The sequence below is a fragment of the Miniopterus schreibersii genome (genome assembly GCF_964146895.1).
Source record: "Miniopterus schreibersii genome assembly, chromosome: 8".
In the NCBI taxonomy this organism is placed as follows: domain Eukaryota; kingdom Metazoa; phylum Chordata; class Mammalia; order Chiroptera; family Miniopteridae; genus Miniopterus; species Miniopterus schreibersii.
Genome location: NC_138109.1, coordinates 40,771,131 through 40,791,373, shown reverse-complemented (window position 1 = coordinate 40,791,373; position 20,243 = coordinate 40,771,131). Strand labels below are relative to the sequence as shown.

The window sequence follows — 20,243 nt, the reverse complement described above, 5'->3', positions numbered from 1 at the left end:
GAGAAGCACCACCATTCCTTAGAGGCCAAAGGAAAAACATTTCCGCTGCTCTTCTACAAAGAACGCTGGATAATACAAACAGCGGCTCTATTTCTTCTCAGGAGCCTCAGTATATGCCAATGGCACCTGCTGACATGACTAACAGAAGCTCAGTGTCACCAGCAGAATGCCACGTTCATAAAAGGATGAGAATTTTTTTTTTTTTCAAAGAAAAATATGCTTCTATCTTAATTGAAAGTAACAATTCCTTATTTGTGGAAGTTCTAAGTTGGGTTCAGCAGAACAAATTATCAGTTTAAATTGGTTAAATTTCTAGGAACTGAATTTTTTAAAACCAAGATTAAGTCCTCTGCTCTCCAAGGAGCTGACAGTGGACCATTCAGAACCACATTCTTGACAAGCCAATTAAGTTCTTTCAGCTGTTGTTGTTAATCCTCACATGAGAATATTTTTTCCATTGATTTTTTAAAACAATTTTTTTAAAGAGAGTGGAAGGGAGAGGAGGGAGGGGAGAGGGAAAGAGAGAGAAAAACATTAATGTGAGAGAGACACACTGATTGGTGGCCAATGCTCTAACCACTGAACCACACTGACCAGGGCCCAGTTAAGTTCTTATGAAAACATAAAGCAGAATTATATTTCTAGGGGGTGAAAAAAAAGCTCAAGAATCACTTTTCCCCCACTTTCACCTTGAATTTAAGGTAGAGCCTTTCCTTCCCAAGACTGAGTCTACACTCCTAACCCCAACTTCAACACTGAAATATGAGCTGTGAAGAGCTCCGTATCATTCGATTACTACTACTGGACAAAAGTAGCTCAGTCAGGCCCATGACGCAGGTTCAGTAACTCGCTGAAAGAAACAGAACACAAAAGACAACAAACCACATTCCAAAATGTGGCTGAACATGAATGTGAAAAACCCACTGGTTCAACAAGTATTCAGACTGCGTACTATGTAACAGGTAATAGTCTACCGACATGGCAGTAAAGAAAATGTTGCTGATATTTAAGCAATCTTACTTTCCTTAAGAGCAACACTAACAATCATTAACAAGTACATACTATGTCCCAGGCACTGTGCTTTAAGCATTATATGTATCATTTCATTTAATCCTCATAGATCCTCACCTTCACCTGGGAGGTAATAGCCATTTTTTTATGACAGCTTTATTGAGATATAACACACACCACAACATTCACCATTTTGAAATGTACAACTCAGTGGTTTTTAATACATTCTCAGTGTTATGCAATCACCACCACTATCTAATTCCAGAACATTTTTATTACCCCAGAAAGAAACCCTATACCCACTGGCAGTCACTCCCCATTTCCTCCTTTCTCTAGCCTCTGGCAACTACTAACCTACATTCTGTCTTTATAGACTGTCCTATCCTGCACATCTCATATAAACAGAATCACACGATATGTGGTACTTTGTGTCTGGTTCCTTCACTTAGCAGAATGATTTCAAGGTTCATTCATGTTGTACAACATATCAGTACTTCATTCATTTTTGTGGCTGATGTATCGATATATATTTTTGTACAGATATATCACATTTTGTTTAGCCATTTGTCCATTGATGAACATCTGGGCTGTTTCCACTTTGGGGCTATTATGCATAATGATGCACTGAACATTCATGTACAAGTCTTTGTGTGAACATACGCTTCCAGTTCTCGTGGGTGATACCTGTAGAGTATGTATGTTTTATATCTGAAAAATGCCTGGAGTAACTGACAAGTTCGGTCCTGTCCTACTCTGCAATGGTCACACCAACCAGCCCCAGGGCTTTGTTCTTAAGGTGGATATAAACAACAAATACACACCTTCCAAGGCGAGAGGCCAGATGTGAATGGCTCCACACATCCCATGTGGAAACAGTAGAAGAGTAGGGAATGCCTTCTTTGGAAGAGAGAAGACCCAGCGAAGGACATGATAACAATTTACCCATGACCAGATATTTGACACATGGAAAAGGCGTTATTTTATTCAAAACCCAGGATTTACAATTAGGACTAGTAGTGGGAATTACAAGTGGAAAGAAAAAGTTTCCTAAGGAAATGTTTGAATGGAGACTGTCTAGGAAGGGATACTATAGAGGGATTCTGACAACTGGACTCAGAATTGGGCAACATAATTTTCCAACTATTTTTGGCAGCCGTGGCTTTTCTTTGGAGCAGGACAGGCATGTCCTCGATCCGATACAAAATCAAACTTGTACCACATCTCTCAATCCCCACCATGAAAACCTGGAAAGGCCAACAGCCAGAGCAAAATGGATTTAACAATATATTTTCATCTGAACGAAGACCTCACTGCAACAGCAAACAGAAATAAAACATGGTTCAGAAGTAGAGGCCCATTCCCGAAAACATGACCTTCACCTGCCCATGTCAGTTTGCTTGGAAGAAAAGCAGTATCATTAAGTGCTAATGCTAGCACGTTTAGATGCAAACACGGCTGCTCCAATTTCTCAAGTAGAATTCCAAAGAAAGGCTGTAGACAAACACACGTTGTCTTTTTGTTCTCATTGCTTATAAACTGAGGGCAAACTGGATACGGAAGACAGAGCTGAACAAGTGTCCTCAAAGCAGCAAATTCCCCATGCCTAGCCAAATGGCCAGAAACAGATAACAACTCAATGTTCTTCTCATTGTTCAGACCAGGAAATGCTGAGAGCCCTGTAAAAGAGCTTGATTCCCTCGTAAGGGCTTAGAGCTAGGAGAAACCAGTGCCACTCCCAGTATAGTCCTTTCTTCAAAAGGTCATTGAAAATGCCAAAACACACGCATGCACACGTGCACCATACGAGGTGTGGTCAAAATGAGCTGTAGCTTTGTGATTCTGCCAACTACAAGTTCTTTATCTGCCATTCTTAAGAATATTTTGGCACTGAATTAACTACTGGAAAAAAATTACTAAAACAAAGAAAAGCTTCATTCTATAAACCGTTTATCCCTGATATCACTTTGATGAATCTCTTCTGGTTAAGAAAATAAGCTTTAGAACAGCTGGTGTGGCTCAGCGGTTGAGCATCGATCTAGGATGATCCAGGAGATGGAGGTTTGATTCCCGGGCAGGGCACAGGCCCGGGTTGCGGGTTCGATCCCCAGCAGGGGGCGTGCAGGAGGCAGCCGACCCATGTTTCTCTCTATTGATGTGTTTCTATCTCTCTGGCTCTCTCCTTCCCCCTCTCTCTAAAATCAATAAAAATGTATTTTTAAAAAATATATTGGTTAAAAACTGGATACCAAGGAACTTTAGAGGTGAAAATTATGGAAGAAACTCCTAAATTAGGGCATTTTGGCACTTAACGACTCATTTCAGATGTCCAGTACCCACCCTTTAGTTGGCCTTGCTTAAAGGCAGGTTTTCTTTTCCTTCACACCAAAAAGACATGGTCTTAAAGCACTCCATGACACCTGCTATTGGTAGGTATGAAAAAAATTCTGAGTCTGATGTAATGGTCAAGAATATATATTTTAGAGCCATACTTCCTGGGTTTAAATCCTGACATTGTCACTTAAAGGCTTTCAAGACCTTGGTCCCATTGTGTTTTTTTGCCTCAGTTTCTCCATCTATAAATTGGTAATAATACCGCCTAGGGTTGTTTTCAAAGTTGTACAGGGTTAATATGTGTAAAGGACTTGGAATAATGCCTCTTTGCAAATTTCACTCAAGGATATGGAGATAGGAAGTATTTGCTCCTACATGCCTGGTGTTGTTCTAAGGTGTTTATATACATGAACCCATTTAATCCTCATAAATATCTATGAGGTCAATGTTATTTTCCCCATTTCATAAGTAAGTCAACTGAAGCCAAAGTATTTCAGCTAATAAATGGTGGAGCTGGAACTCAAACTCAAGCAGGCTGGCACCATTTTCTTAACCACTCGTTACACTACACTGTCTCTCAATGTTTGTGAACATTTCCTTGAACAAAAGCACTTTGAATGTTAGAGTACATGTGTAATTTGTGATTTATAAGAAATATACATATGGTCCAAATGGGGCTCAGAGCTCCCAAAACCCTTGGAATTTCCTGAGTGGTAAGAGCAATGGAAGTATCTTTCACTATAATATTTGGTGGTCTCCTGTCCTTAGTTCCTGAAAACGTTCCAGAGCCCTAAAAGTGAAACAGTGTCTTATCATTTATAATAATCTCCTTTCCACAAGTGGGTTATATTAATGAGGTGACTGCTGGAAAGCACCTAAGGGTGGGTACTGGTGCCAGACGAACCATGAACAAAAGGGTATACTTTCACCCCCACCCCCTGACTTCCTAGAAGGGGAGAGGGGTTGGAAGTTGACTCAATCACCAATGGTCAATGAGTTCATCAATCATGCCTAGGTAATGAGGTCTTTATAAAAACCCAAAAAAGGGGGATTCGGAGTTTCCAGGCTGGGGAACCACAACACTTCAATGTGTCAGGCCCCAAACTCCATGAGGGCAGAAGCTCCTTTGTGCAGGACCTTACCTTCTGTATCTCTTTATCTGACTGTTGATTTGTATCCTTTAATATCCATTGTAAAAAACTGGTAATCTATGTAACACTTAAGAGAACTCAGGGTTCATGATATTTATAAACTTAATTTATTAGATTTATATGAATTACTTAGTGAAGTTGGTCAGCCAGGCAATTGAATTACTCTAAAAGGAAATAAAATACATTAAACTTGTAAATGCATGGTAAAAAAAATAAAATAAAAAATAAAAATAAAAATAAAACAAAAAACTGGTAATCTAGTAAGTAGATGGGTTTCCTGAATTCTGTGAGCTGCTCTAGCAACAGAACCCGAGGAAGAAGTCATGGGAACCTCTGATTTATAGTCAGTAGGTCAGAAGCATAGGTGACCACCTGGGCTGACCATTAGCATCTGAACTAGAGGGTAGATTTGTAGGACTGAGCCCTTAACCTATGGGATCTGACCCTGTCTCCAGATAGACAACCTCCTCCTCTCCCTCCTCTAATCCATTGTCCAACAACTTCCAGAGGAACTTCCCCAAACACAAGTCAGCATAAGTCACTTCCTCCTCCAACACCAACAAATGCATTCCCTGGCCTACAGGATGACATGGAAACTCCTTAGGCTGGCATTCAGAATCACTCTGATTTCGCCCGGAAGCGCTCCTCAAACCTTACCTCCCACACAGTTCCTTTATTGCCCAACCCTTGACCCTTTCGCTGTGCCAGGCACAAGTTGAGTAAGACTGTGGTCCCTTCCCTCAAGCAGTGTACAGACTCATGGAGGAAAAGTAGGTCAGGAGATAGGCAGTGCTCTGACGGTGATGTGGCCAGGACAGGGACACAGAGGTGGACACCTTAATCCAAGCTCAGACCCCAGGAAAGCTTCCTGCCCTGGAGCTGGGCTTTGAAGGGCTAGCAAAAGTTGGCTGGAAGAGTCACCCTTCAAGTACGACATGTACCAACCACCTCACAGCCATGCATTTTCCACTTCCTTCAGAGAAGTAATCTCCTCTCTTCTGTATTCCACTAGAACCTGGGCTGAGGTTAGTCCATAGGTGCCTCTGTACAGATTAGAAAAAATATGTCTCCCGTGGAAGATGCCATTCCCCCAGGCTGACTCAGCTGTATGCCAGGAAACAGCTTGAGAGACAGAACCAAGGCTGGACTGCAGGCCCCCCCCCACACATCCTCAGCCAGGTGCCCTCCCACATCCCACGAAGGTCAGTCTGTACAACCACATGTGGTCGTGCCTCTACCTACATCTCACTCTTCTTGTTAAGTGGAGGTTTACATACCATCCATACCAGATTATAATCCCCTTGAGGCCAGAGACTCTTATTTTAAGGATCGACAAGCCACTCTACTTGAGATACTATCTAAAAATAACTTGAGATACACTCTACTAAAGATACTAGCATATCTTCAGGCTCTCCCTCTTCCTGTCCCCAAGGTCCTACAAATTATTAGAGGAGCCTCTTCTCACTACATCCCTCTCATATCTTGTATCTACTGTACTGTTCAACAGTCCTGATAATCATAGTTGTGACTTTAAGGCAATTAAAACTCAAAAATGCCTTCTCATCCACACAGTAAGGATTATGAGCAACAATGTTTCCTTTCAATGTTATCTTACATTCTAATTTGTGGCCAAGCCTTAAATAACTGAGTAAAATAAATTACTGAATTAAGCAACATCCTATTATATGATCAGTCTACATAAATGAACATTTAGTTCTCACAACCATTGCTTCAGTCTATTCAAGCTGGTGAGGAAAGATCATTACCACAGGTTGCATTTGGATCCCAAGCCTGACCTCCTAACAAGAAAGGATCTGTTCCTACAAGTGGATGCTTGCTCCTCCTGAAGCTATCTGACATTTCTAAACACCCACAAACTGTGTATGAGTCAACTTTTCAAGATTTCTGAGCTTAAGAGTCCAAAATAGTCTCTAACAAAAGCAGCAGAAAGTTTAGCATGAAGGAAACAACTTACTTCCAAACTAACACTGTAGGTCCCTGAAAGTCACCCCAAGTGAGGGGTTATACTAGACTAGATCACCCCAAAAATATGCTGCCTGTCTTTGAGCCATCTCTTCTTCTGGTGTCTGTGTGACACAGATAATCTTTACTCTAAAGGTTTTCTTTTTTTTTTTTAAATATATCTTTTTATTGATTTCAGAGAGAGGAAGGAAGAGGGAGAGGGAGCGAGTCATTGATCAGCTGCCTCCTGCAAGGCCCCGATGGGGATCCAGCCTGCAACCCGGGCATGTGCCCTGACAGGGAATCGAACCTCAACCTCCTAGATCCTAAGGTCGATGCTCAACCGCTGAGCCACACCTGACCGGGCACTCTAAAGGTTTCTGATAAATCACAAGACTTTAGGGATTGCAAACTATTTCTAAAGAGCGTAACAAAGATAGCTTTATAATTTATTTAATATAAAATAATACACTTTGAAACTATAAAGTAAGACTTTACTCCTATTCGCTCTTCGTTTCTTTGGACATCATCAGGCTAAGATCCCCATGGGGTCAAGTCACTGATCACGCATCTCTCCTGAGGAAACGTGACTTCGCACAGAGTACACCTGTCTTCAAAACCTTTCTTTTGCTATTAGTCTTAGGGTACAATATTTAGCTCATCATAAGGACAATTATTATAGGTGTATTAGCCAAAGGAAATTATAGCTAAAATTATTTGAATCTGTGACCTATATTATTATTAAGTCAAAAGAAGGTGAATAGAAAAAAATTTTTCTTGTAACCTAGATTTGAACCCAAATTTATGTAAAGTACAAATGTGCATCTCTTTACCACTACTAACTGTGAGATTAAAAATGAAATTATAACGTGATTTCTTTTTTTATTAAGGTTGATTGACAGATAACATTAAATTAGTTTCAGGTGTACAACATAATGATTTGATATTTGTATTATCAAGTGTGGAATGATCGCCACAATAGGTACAGTTAAGATCCATCACCATACATAGTTACAAATTATTTTTTCTTGTAGATAACTTTTAAGATCTACTCTCTTAGCAATTTTCAAATATACAACAGAGTATTATTAACTATAGTCATCATGCTATATATTATATCCCCATGATTTATTTATTTTATAACTGGAAGTTTATACCTTTTAACCCCCTTCACCCACTGTGCCCACCCCCACCATTCCCCACCTCTGGCAACCACCAATTTGTTCTCTGTATCTATGAGCTTTGTTTTTTGTTTTGTTTTTTTAGATTCTACATATAAGTGACATCAGACAGCTGATTTATTCTTGATATCTGCCTTTGATCATGGGAAAACACTCTTTTAAAAACACTGGAATGGCTTCATAATGAGGCAAAGATTCAGCGTGATAACAAGGAATTACCATCAGGCTGGGAAGCGAGTCTTAGCTCTCAGTGCTGCCTCTGAGTGACGGCCCACAGGACTGAACACATCAGTGTACTTCACGTATTGTGGCCTCAAGCTTCCTCCTCGGCATGAGGGAGCTGGACCCTTCTAGCTGTCATCTTAGAGGTGGAATTCCAATGTCCTGCATCTGGCTTTGTGGCCATGTGGGCTTCCCCGGGATGCCTCAAGCTACACTAGTGTCATTTTAACCACCGAATTTCTATCTCTGTGGTGAGGTGAGGGACCTCAGAGATCAAGGAGAGTCTCCCCGCTTTCATGGACAGCCAAGGCATGGATCATTAAACCCATTCTAGATGTGAGGAGTGGTATCCAGACCAGAATTCAGACCAGAATCGTCTGTTGATATTCTGTCTGTCACAGCTTGCCTGGGAGACTTTCTGGGAAAAGGGACCAATGAATGCTTTGCTAGGCCTCTCTGCTCTTTTCTCTTTAGCCAGACTGGATATTTACACTCAGTCTAATTTTGTAACTCTGGGTCCAGAAACGTGTTGGCAATGGGTGTGTTTCTGTAATAGCCAAGATAAAAATATGCATGGACAAAAGCCATGATGGCTTTGGGTAGGGGACGGGCCAGCATTACTGAGAAGATGATCCAGTATCTAAGCACAAAGGATATCCAGCAGATTCTTCATCATAAGCTTTCTCATTCCTCCAACAGATGCGTTATTATCTGACCCTCCGCACTGATTCAAAGAATAAAACAGGGCAGTAATCTCATTTTAAGACTTTAAATAAATCATGAAAGAAAAAGATGTTGGGGTTACATAAGCCAAAAAAATATTGGATGTCCTACGTCAGGAGTATTTTCTTGGCCCAGAATAGGAACACATGCACTTAAAGCACACCAGGAACATCTGGTGTAGGACCATGTGCTGCCTTATATAAGCAGCAAAGGAGAAAAAGCAGATTGGGATGCAGGCAACAGAAGCTGGGCAAGGGAACAAATGGGAAAAGGCAAGTAATCTGAAAGGTCTGCCAAAATTATAGATGAGTTTTAGAGACCCAAAATGTTTAGCCATCTCCTCAAGCCCACGTTCTGCACGTCTGCCTTGGTATCCACCATACCAGGCACTTTCAGCTTCAAATCTCTTGAGCTCTCCAGATTTTCTCTGCCTCCCCCATAACCTTATCACAACCCAATTACCAGTCCCATTCAGAGGATAGGGAGGAATTTCACTTTCAAAGCAACATGAAAAGAAATTCCTTCCCACTGCAGAAGGCCCGGGGTGTAGAACTGGCTGCGCCAGGCACCTTTTCAGCTGCCTCTCTGTGCAGGATCTTGGCCGCAGATCAGCACCAGGGAAGCTGCTGTTTCCTCCAGTGCCATCTGCTCAAACAGGATGGACTGCTACTGCTGCCCACGGGGGACTCTCCTCCCTCCCTTCCCCCTCGCCCCTCAGTCTCTGGCAGGGCTCTCTGGTGGAGAACCACAACATGGACACCAAAATGTGCCATGCTCACCAGCCTCCCCAGGCTGGCGGCAGGCTGTCCTGCAAACAAAGGGAAAGGGGATACAAATAGCTGATGCTAACACTTTTCTGACAGGGCTCCCAGTGGGGTCATAAGGTCCACTGAGTAAGGTGACATGCAGTCACCCTTTAACACCAAACAAGAATAATAATAGAATTTCTGGCTATTTATCCAAATAATTTGAAAACATTAACTTGAAAAGAGATATATACCCCCATGTTCATGGCAGCATTGTTTACAAGAGCCAAGTTATGGTCAAGCTGAGCATTTACAGGGACAGGAGAGTTATCTAAGGTTCAGTGTGGTGATGTGGCACCCCAGGCAGGAACAGATCCATCTTGGGCTGAGAAATTTATTTCAACACTCTTATGGGTTACATTTTTCAAAATTAAACAAAATAAATAAATAAAACACTGGGCCATGCCTTACTCTAACCCCTTGTGTGCGTTATCTCATTTAATTCTTACAACACTAAGAGGGCAGTACATTATTCTTGGTTTGCAGTGGAAGAGATGGAGATATGAAGCGCTTGAGCAACTCCCTGGCCGGCCTCCCAGACAGTGCCATCCTAGAGGCTGCACCCTTCACACATGCCCTATGGTGGGGTGTCCTCCCTGCCTCCAAAGCATTCCTCCACTTCCTCAAGCAATTAATTAGTCTCTTCCTCCCAGTTCCTCCCACACTGGAATGCTTTGTTCAACCACCTGCCCTCTCCCCTTCTGAGCACCTCAAGAGCGCATTTGTTCAGCTGAGTGAATTAAACTAAGCCTCAGGGAGCTAAGGATACCTTCAATAGTTTTTAAGTTGATAAGTAAATAAACAAAGGTGGGATTTTTTTTTTGAAAAAGGAAGAAAGAAAAACAAAATAAAATGTAGCAAAAAATAATAATAATAACCCTTGACACATGAGGGTCTATCCTAGGCAAAGGGAAACTAAGTCTTAATAACACGCCTCTCTTTCTTAGATACCTGAAAGGAAATAAGACACTTTAAAATTTTTAATCGGGTTAAAACACTCACACTAAAGTTTTAAAGCATCAGTCTATGCTTTGTTCCAGGTCCTTTGCTTGGGGAAAGCAATCTAATAAATTTTGAGCTCAGTAAAGGTGAGGCTAGGGTTTATTTTGGGGTTGGCAGTAAAGAGGTAAACTGTTCTGGATAAGAAAATAACAGGTATTGGAGGATTGAAATCTGGGAGACAGAAAAAGAACAAATTCTCCAGAAGGGAAAAAAACAGGGTAACAAACTGAACACTAAGCTGCGGGAGGGGCGGGCAGGGCTAGAGGAGTGTGTAGGGGAAGACTGGCAGGTCGTAGGGCAGAGTGTCTCACGTGCCATGGCAAGATGTGGCCGCCTGTGCCAGACTCTAACCCCTCGCACCCACAAACCCTCAATACAATCACCTCCTGCAGGCAGCGTCCAACACAGGGTGAAGGAATGCAGCAAAGCACAGCCCTTACAAGGCTGGCAAGGAGAAGTGAGGAATTCCAGGGAAGCATGAAGTCCGAGGAGGTGGTGAGGGAGAGGTGTATGGACGGGGAGGGGGGTAGACTACCATGTACCCACCGAGCAGCTGATGAGGACCCAAGTCTTTCTAATTCCATAGATAATGCTAGAGGACCAGCCAAGTGCCACAGACTGTCACCCAGTGTCACCAACCACTCCCACTGGGAGAGCACACCTGTTCCCACGCAGTGCAATCAATCCCATGCGACACCTCGTAATGACTCAAAGCCAACCACCGGGATTTTGGTTTGCAAATCTCAAACTCAGCCCAGGCTGGCCCCGGAGCAGACGCAGTGCGAAGAGCAGAAAGCACTGGATTTCACCTTGCGACGCGGGAAGTCCTACCTCACCAACTAATCTACAGACGAGCTGCTAAATTACCCAAGAGGAAACATTAAACCCTGCCCATTAAACCAAGGATCACTCTGGGGGCAAGGCGATCTACGCGCACAGTTGCCTCTAGTCACTATGAGTTCCTAGATGTCTGAGGCTGTTTCCCTCACAGATCAAACTGCACTGGCCCCTTGATTTCAACCTCTAAGCTTATTCTGTACTCAAATTTCTACATCTTCTTCTGCTACGTACTGTTATCCCAAATAGCACAGACATGAAACTGAATGCTCCACTAGATACACTAATTTTAGACTCACTTTAAAACTTTCACTCTTTCTCCACCTGCCAAATGAAAGGAGGAAAACAAAGAGGCATATACAGTTCAGCTGCCACAGCTGCTCTCTAAAAATTGGTACAAAGAAGGTGACATACATTCTTTTTGAGACAAGAATTTCCCATTCTTTTTTTTCTTTTTTTTTTAATGCTAAGCCAGAAGATAACTGGGGTCTTTAGGAATAACCAAACTCACCCTGGCCGGCGTGGCTCCGTTGGTTGGGCGTTGGTCGTCCTGTGTACCAAAAGGGTACAGGTTTGATCCCTGGCCAGGGCACATGCCCGGGCTGCGGGCTCAATCCCCAGAAGGGGGCGCACAGGAGGCAGCCGATGGATGTTCCACTCTCACATTGATGTTTCTCTCTCTCGGTCCCTCTCCATTCCTCTCTCTCTAAAAATCAATAAAAATACTTGGGGAAAAAATCAAACTCATGCAGTTGAGTCACCTCACCACGGCAAGGCGGTAATGTCTGGCAGCCACCAACAAAATAAATTTATGTCTTAAATTCATTCCATTTCTCAAGTACGTAATCGAATTCCACTACTTTGCAATCTAAAAACAAAAGGATAAAATGTTCAGATAAATTTAAATATAATCAAAGCCAATGATAACTGCTATGGAGATTATCAATTTATTCATGTGCACCTATTTTACACAAAGCATCCACATCGTTCATGTGAGAGAGAATAACTATTTCTACTACTTTGTGCAGAAAGTATAATTGGATAAATTTGTGTCAAAAAGAAAAAAGATGAAAAGGAGGGAGAGAAGGAGGGGCGAGGAAAAGGGGGGGGGGAGGCCACTGCAATAGGGGTAATGCCCCAACAGATAACAGCTGCCCTGCCTTGTGTAACACTACAACTGCCAAGAATAAAGCTTTAAAAAATGGATTCTGCAATGTTTTTTCTGCCTTTCACAGGACACTAATTATGAAACAGATTTCTAAGACATGTTTATAATCAGGCCTATATAACTAAAAGCAAATTGGAGTAGAACCAGATTTACAGAAAGATTCTATCATCATAATTTAACTTCTAGAAACACCACTTCCCACCCCCTACCCCCAGTGAGTGGGTTTCTGGCTTCTATCACTTAGAACATCTCGAGCCGACTAACAGTAGTTCCAGCTATGGCTCAGCCACCATCTGTGGCTGTCTTTCACAATCCTGGCCATCAAGGACAAGCAATATTTCAGTGCTATTTGGCTTGGCTAGGTTCCTCTAGACATAAGCTAAGTGTTCCCATTTTTTATTCTCTGGGGTTTGAGCTCCAGCAGTGTTTGAAACATGACATTCAGAACCTAAAACTGAACTTGATTATAAGATTTGGACTGGTACTCTGAGACAACTAATAGAAATATCTATGCGGGGGGGGGGGGGGGGGAATCCTTCCACTAGGCTCTTAAAGTTTATTTCCTCTACAAAATACCATTGCAATTGAGGTGCAAAGTCAGTCACCAGAAAATATGTCTTTTGGGATATTCATCATTTTAAGCTGGTTATTTTCAAGAAATGAACAACCAGGAAAAACCACTGACTTTCCCTCTAACTGCCAAAAAGGAATTTAGACAGAAGACCTGCTCCAGGGAGGGAACTATTATCATAGATAACTGTAGTTTAATATGAATAAAGTGTGACAGACAGGGAGGAACCTAAGAAGTCTTCCCTGTGCCCCATTGTCAAGATGGTCTAGCAAACACTTATTTACCAAATACTTGGTTTTCAATCTCCATGTGAATTGCCTGCTGGCCCCTTGAAGTCCCAAATCACAACCCTTGCCCACCCTCTCCTTAGCTTAAGATGGCATACAAGCCTTTAACTGCCCCATCTGTCCTTGGGTCCCATATTCTTAGGGAACCCCCATATGTACATATGCAATAAATTTGGTCACTTTCTCCTGTCAATCTGACTCATGTTAATTTTATTGAGTCCAGCCAGAAGAACATAGATGGGTAGCTGGAAATCCACCACCAACAACAAACACTGACGCACTGGCATGCTACTGTGGTAGGCAGTTAGATAGTCATGAGCAGAGCCAGGATGATGGGCCAGTTACAGAACGTCACCAGGACAGAATGTCCCAGACACCTACTAGTGAAAAAGAACTGGTAGAGCAGATACTGGAAATATTTAAGACCTCACCTCTGAGACCCCCCCTCTTCACCCTAGAATGGCAGGTATTGGAGATAAGTATTGTTATTCAGGACCTCGCCCCTAAGACAGTCTCTACCCTAGAATGCCTCTGGTCAAGCAGGTCAGATTCTCCTGATCTTTTCCCTCCTGGCATGTAGTTAGTCATGTGGTAGCCCCCCACCCTTAGAGAACAAAGGGGCTGGAGGAAAGCTCCACCTAACCTCCATACAAGGACAGAAGATTATTGGACAGGCCCTGATAGGTCAGCTTAAAGAAGAAAGCAGTTAACCCCCTCTCTGAGGGGTTAAAAGGAGCCCTAGCCCACTCCCCACTAGAAATTTCTCATAGAGTATACTTTCTTTTTGCTTTCCCAATAAATCTTCTCTAGTGAGTTGTAAGTCTTGGCTCTGAATTCTTTCTTAGCCAGAACTCAAGTAATGAGGTTGCTGAACCCAGGTCAGACACCTGGTGCCCTTCCCACCACCTACAACACTACTAGGGTGAGATGAGTGAGGTACTTAACTTGGGCAAAAAAACGAAGGGGCAGGGGTGAAGGGGACACCTCTAGTAATCAAGACAAGTAATATTTTGATGCAATATTTTAAAGTACCAAAATTTTTTTTAAAAAATGAAAATTTTAAATAAAGCCCCTCCAGTGTTGCTCAGTGAATGAGCATTGACCCATGAACCAGGAGGTCATGGTTTGATTCCCAGTCAGGGTACTTGCCCAGGTTGCAGGTTAGATCCCCAGCAGGAGGTGTGCAGGAGGCAGCCAAGCAATGATTCTTTCTCATCATTGATGTTTCTCTCTTTCTCCCTCTCCTTTCCTCTCTCTGAAGTCAGTAAAAACTTTTTTTTTTAATTTTAAAAAATAAAGACAGGATCCAATCCTGCACTTGTACAACTCACTGAAGTTACCCTAATCTCAGTCCTATTGGATCTGGTCTTTATTAAAAATGTTGGTATTAAAAGCTATGGTACATTTACATGGTGAAATGCTACTTGGAAATCTCACCCTTCGTGACAGCATGGATGGACCTAGAGAGTATTACGCTAAATGAAATAAGCCAGTCAGAGAAAGACAAGTACCATATGATTTCACTCATATGAGGAATCTAATGAACAGAATAAACCAACAAACAAAATAAAATAGAAACAGACTCATAGATAGAGAGAACAAACGGACAACTGTCAGAGGGAAGGGGGGTTGGGGGTCTGGGTGAAAAAGATAAAGGGATTAAGCAAAAACAAAACAAAAAACTCATAGACAACAGTACAGTGATTACCAGAGGGAAAGGAGGGTGGGGGAAGGTAGAAGGGGGTACAGGGGGGATAAATGGTGATAGGAGGAGACTTGACTTGGGGTGGGGAACACACAATACAATATATAGATGATGTATTATAGTATTATACACCTGAAACCTATGTAATTTTATTAGCCAATGTCACCCCAATAAGTTCAATAAAAATTAAAAATTTTAAATTAAAAAAAATAAAACGTTGGTATTTTGTTCATTTTATTGCATTAAATTGCCACTTATCTTAATTATTGAGTCTGGGGGGAGGGTGTTGGTGGCCCCTTAAATATTTCACTCAAGGAGACTACCCTTGGCCTGCCTCAACCCTGCTACCACACATTAACTTAATACTCACAGGAAACCCTAAGAGGTAGCTCTACAGTTACTCTCATTTGTGAGTAAACAAAAACCGTGAGCTACTTTGCCTAAAATCACAAAGCTGGGGTGGCCAAGTCCGATTCCAAACCCAGCTATGTGGCTCAGAGCCCATGCTCTAAGATAGCATACTTAACCTCTCAGAGCTCTGCATCACTAAGGCATTCAGCATTAATCTATATACTCTTGAATTTTAACAAACAATATGTGGAAAACAATCCAAATAAACTATAATTAATGACAATTTGGGCAAATTTAGTCTTGACTTGTTCATCACTGATCAATGTCCTACAACGTTTAGACTATGAGTTAACTCCACCAAACTCCTGGAATTTTTCTAATTTCTGAAATCTTTAGCCATCTTAACCCTTGGAATTAGCCAAGGCAGAGACAGGATATCTGGATCCTCACTTAAAAGGACAGGACTACAGATTTGAGTAACCTGGAGTAGCTGGTGACAGTAATTAGGTTCTGAGATTACCTGGGTACATACCCTCAAATACGGTGTTAGGAGGCTAATTGAGCTACAGTGTACATTGCAGGACAATGTTCATAAATACTCCCAAATAATGTGTTCATTTACAAAAAGCACAGAATTTAGAAATAAATCCACTTCAGCTACAGTGGTCTCTCCACATTGAGCCAGATGTTAGTGGCGGTGGACATTGCAGTTTAAAAGGGTCATGACAAAACAAGCTAAAAAAGAGTCTAGAAATGCTATCATGGGAAGAATGGTGGAGGGAACTAGGGCTATTTTTCTTGCAGAAAAAAAGACAACTTAAAAGTCTTTAGTTGCAGAAAATAGCACCTATTTTCAATTATCTGAAGAACTAGTGGATTTAATTTATGAGACTCCAAAAGACTGAAGTTGGACAAGTGGATCACAGTTTATGGGTAACAGTTTCAAGGAGCTGGCTTTCATCTCAGTATAAGGAAAAAAATCCTTCAACAATTAGACCTGTCCAGCAATGAAAGAGCCTGATCCAGGAGGCAAGTTGGCTGTCAGCAGCTATAGAAAGGATTCGGCACAGAATGGCCACTTGGACTAAAGGACTTAAAATCCCTTCCAATTCTAAGGCATTAAGAAATGGAACAAATCATTAAACTTAACACATTCATTGTTATGCATAGTGTTTAGTTCCTAAAAACCCTAGAAAACTAAAACAAAGCCATGAGCTTAATGGAAAGGAGGTCTTACACTCTCATTTATTCCAAGCTAGATTCTTGATTTTTTAAGATTACTAAATCACTGAAGTAATGCAAGTTAAAAATCAATCTCCCTTTTGGAAAAAACAAAATATGTCCTGAGACAGTAATTATAGCTACAATTTAAGAAAACTTGGAAACTACTCATATATGCAATCAATATTTTATAGCTATCCTACAAATGACATTGGCTATTCTTACAAAGATCTATATGTATCATGTAGGGAAAAAAAATACAGAAACAGTTGAGTTAGAATTTAGGAAAACAAAGCATAGTGGAAGTCGAAAAGACCTTTGGAAAATCTATCCAATCAGACAAACAGATAAAGTCCAAAAATGGTCCATCTTAATGATGAAACAATTTTTAAAAAGCAATTTTGCATTCAGGGAGTCTTCCAAAAGAGGTACACACGTAACTTTAATGTAAATATTTTTGTTTGGACAGGAATGGAAACAAGACACACTGAAAGGAAAATAGAACATAAAACAGTGAGCGAGTGCGTATAGCCTTTGCTACACTCACATAAGCGCATAGCCTAAATCCCACTGGATTGTGACTCTATTCGATGCACCACATTCACTGGGGAAGATTTTAAATGAAATCAAAGCATTAGGATTCCAGGGCAGGGAACAAACCACAGAGAGAAGCCTCCTACTCGCCAGACATTGTACAGAGATGACCCCATGTGACCCTCCCAATAACCCACAAAAAAGGAAACCGAGTTAATTAACTTCTCCGAAAATTTACAAAGCCAGTAAGAAGTTCAGCCAGAGGTATGTCTGACTCCAAAGCCCAACTGTATTTTCTCTGTGCCATATAGCCAACTCCTGTGTCTACCACTTGCTATGCCAAAACCCACTGGATGCTTCCACCTGGAACTTCCCACAAATATGCAGGTCTGTTACACTCCTTACCCTCTCCAACTCGGGCTGCCCTCTTTCGGTTAAATCGGACCACTTTTCCACCCAATCATTGAAGTCTAACCCTTCAAACATCTGCAGTTGGCTCTGCCTTTCCCACCATTCCCACACACAATCATAGTAAGTCTGCCATCATCTCTACCTCAGCTCCTCCCAAATCCCCTTCTTCCTCTGACTTTTACCCTGTACCCGATCTAAACTACTGTGACACAACCTTAGCTGTGCTCCACTTTCTCTCCACTACAATCCACACCACTAAAGGAGTCTCAGGAAGGCACTGACTCTCACAGACTTCCTATTTATAAACTCAATCTGGAATTATGCATATAAGCCCCAAGGGACATTTCCAACTTCATGCATATAATTCCTCCGACTCTTTGGTGTCAATCAAAATATGCTTAATTTTAATTACCTACTCCCAGATATGATATGACCCCTCCATCAAAAACACCCTGCTCCCACTTTTCCACCTTCCAGAACCTTACCTATCCTTCAAGGCTCAGTTTTAATGCCTCTTTCATTTAATGCCTCTTTATAGCTTTCATTTATTCTTTCATGCAGAGGTGTAACAGACAACTATTAAGCACTTACTGTAGGTTAGACACTGGAGATACAAAAATGAACTCAAGAGATTATATAAGTAACTTCTCTCTTCACTGTTCTTAATAAAACTGTTTTTCATTCATTTTTATAGTGCTCAGTATATTCTACATTGTAAAACAATTAATTGGGCATATGTATTACCTCATCAATTCCTTAAATATGGAGGTCATTTTTTATTCCCATTAAGAGGATGCTATTGGAATACACTGACTTAACAAGTACTTACTGACATTTAAATCTATTCATTTGTCTGTGGATATTGTAACACCCTTTAAACTGTTTTCCCTGGTTTCATTGTAGAACCTTCCAATTCAGTTTCCAAATAGCCTGAGTGATCTATTAAAAATGTAAATCAGATTGTCAGGCCCATATTTAAAAACAATGGCTTCACCTTGGAATAGGCAATGGTTTATTATCTGTGACACCAAACACACAAGCAACAAAAGAAAAAATGTATAAACTGGGCTTCATCAAAATTAAAAACATTTGTGCTTCCAAGGACTTCATCAAGAAAAGTAAAATGGCAACCCTTAGAATGGGAGAAAATACATGCAATTCATATATCTAATAAAGGACTTGTACCCAAAATATATAAAGAACTCAACAATAAAGGGCAAATGAAACCATTAAAAGGATTTGAATAGATATTTCTCCAAATATATACAAATGGTCAATAGCACATGAAAAGACATCATTAATTCTTAGAAGTAAGAAATGCAAATCAAAATCACAATGAGATACCACTTCACAACCACTAGGTGGCTAAAATGAAAAAGACAGACAATTAAGTGTGGACAAGGTTGTAAAGAGGATTGGAACCTCATTTGCTTCCACTGGGAATGTAAAACGGTGCAGCTGTTTTGAAAAACAGTTGGCAGTTCCTCAAAATGTTAAGCATAGTATTACCATACAACTCAGCAATTCCACTCCTAGGAATGTACCCAAGAGAAATGAAAATATATCCACACAAAAACTTGTATACTAATGTTCACTGCAGGGAACAACGCAGGTGAAAATGTGGTATATCCATACAATCGAATATTAACCTGGCAATAAATAGGAATTAAGTATTGATACATATTATAACACAAGCGAACCTTGAAAACATGCTGAAAGAAGCCGGATACAAAAAGTTACATACTATATAAATCCATTTATATTAAATATCCAGAATAAGCAAAGCCATACAGTCAGTAGATTGGTGATTACGAGGGGCTGGAAGGAAGGGAGAATGGGGAATGATTGCTAATGGGTACATGGTTTCTTTCTGAAATTAGACAGTGATGATGGATGCACAACTCTACAAAATGTGCTAAAACCACTGATTTATGCACTGTAAAAGGATAAATTGCATTGCATGCAAGTTATGTCTTAGTAAAGCTGTTATACGTAAAAACAAACAAAAACAACAACAAAATCTCAGTCACTCCCCATCAGTTATATTGAAGCTCAAACTTCTGCCTCAAGGCCCTATGCCTACCTTTCCAGCCTCCTCTTCTATCATCTCCTCCTCACAGTGCTCCAGAGACACCTGCTTCCTCTCCTCTCCACCGGTGGAAAGCTCATTCCTACATCAGGTTCTTTCCACATGCTGTTCCCTCTGTCCCCAAATCTTCACATATCTCCTACTGTCATTCAGAGCTCAGTTTACACATCACGTCAGAGAGACCTTCTCCAGCTCCGCAATCTAAGGCAGTCTTCCCGGTCACTATCTGTCACTGCCTTGTTGTATTTTCTTCACAGTACTTATCCAAGATATAAGGTAGAAGGCATAAGGAATACAAGGTTATCTTGACTGTTTTTCCCTTGTGTATAGCGCATCTTCCCTCCTGCCATGTAAGCTATCAAAACATTTGTTGAGCTGAACTGACACTAATGGATTTACTATTCAGATGGCAACAGGCTAAAACTGAAGTTATGAAATCGATCGTCTTACAAGGAGGTGATAATGAATACCATGTTATAAGTACAGATTAGAAACAAGAGAAATTTCAGAGAAGAAAATGACATGTAGCTGCAACAGCTGTGGAAAAAGCTTCACAGAAGTGATGAGACTGAAAATAGACTTTGAGAGATTAGTAGGTGTGAAAGGTGGAGAAAGGCACATCGGAACAATGCCCTCCCCCTCCTGGTCCGTGGCTTTAACTCTTCGCCCACACACATACA

General features: G+C 41.2%; 1 protein-coding gene across 2 annotated transcripts in view; it reads right to left on the bottom strand.

The window, feature by feature from the left end:
* The window catches only part of AK4 (adenylate kinase 4), a 64,229-nt gene that overhangs the window by 28,446 nt on the left and 15,540 nt on the right, over positions 1–20,243 (bottom strand). The window lies entirely within an intron of this gene.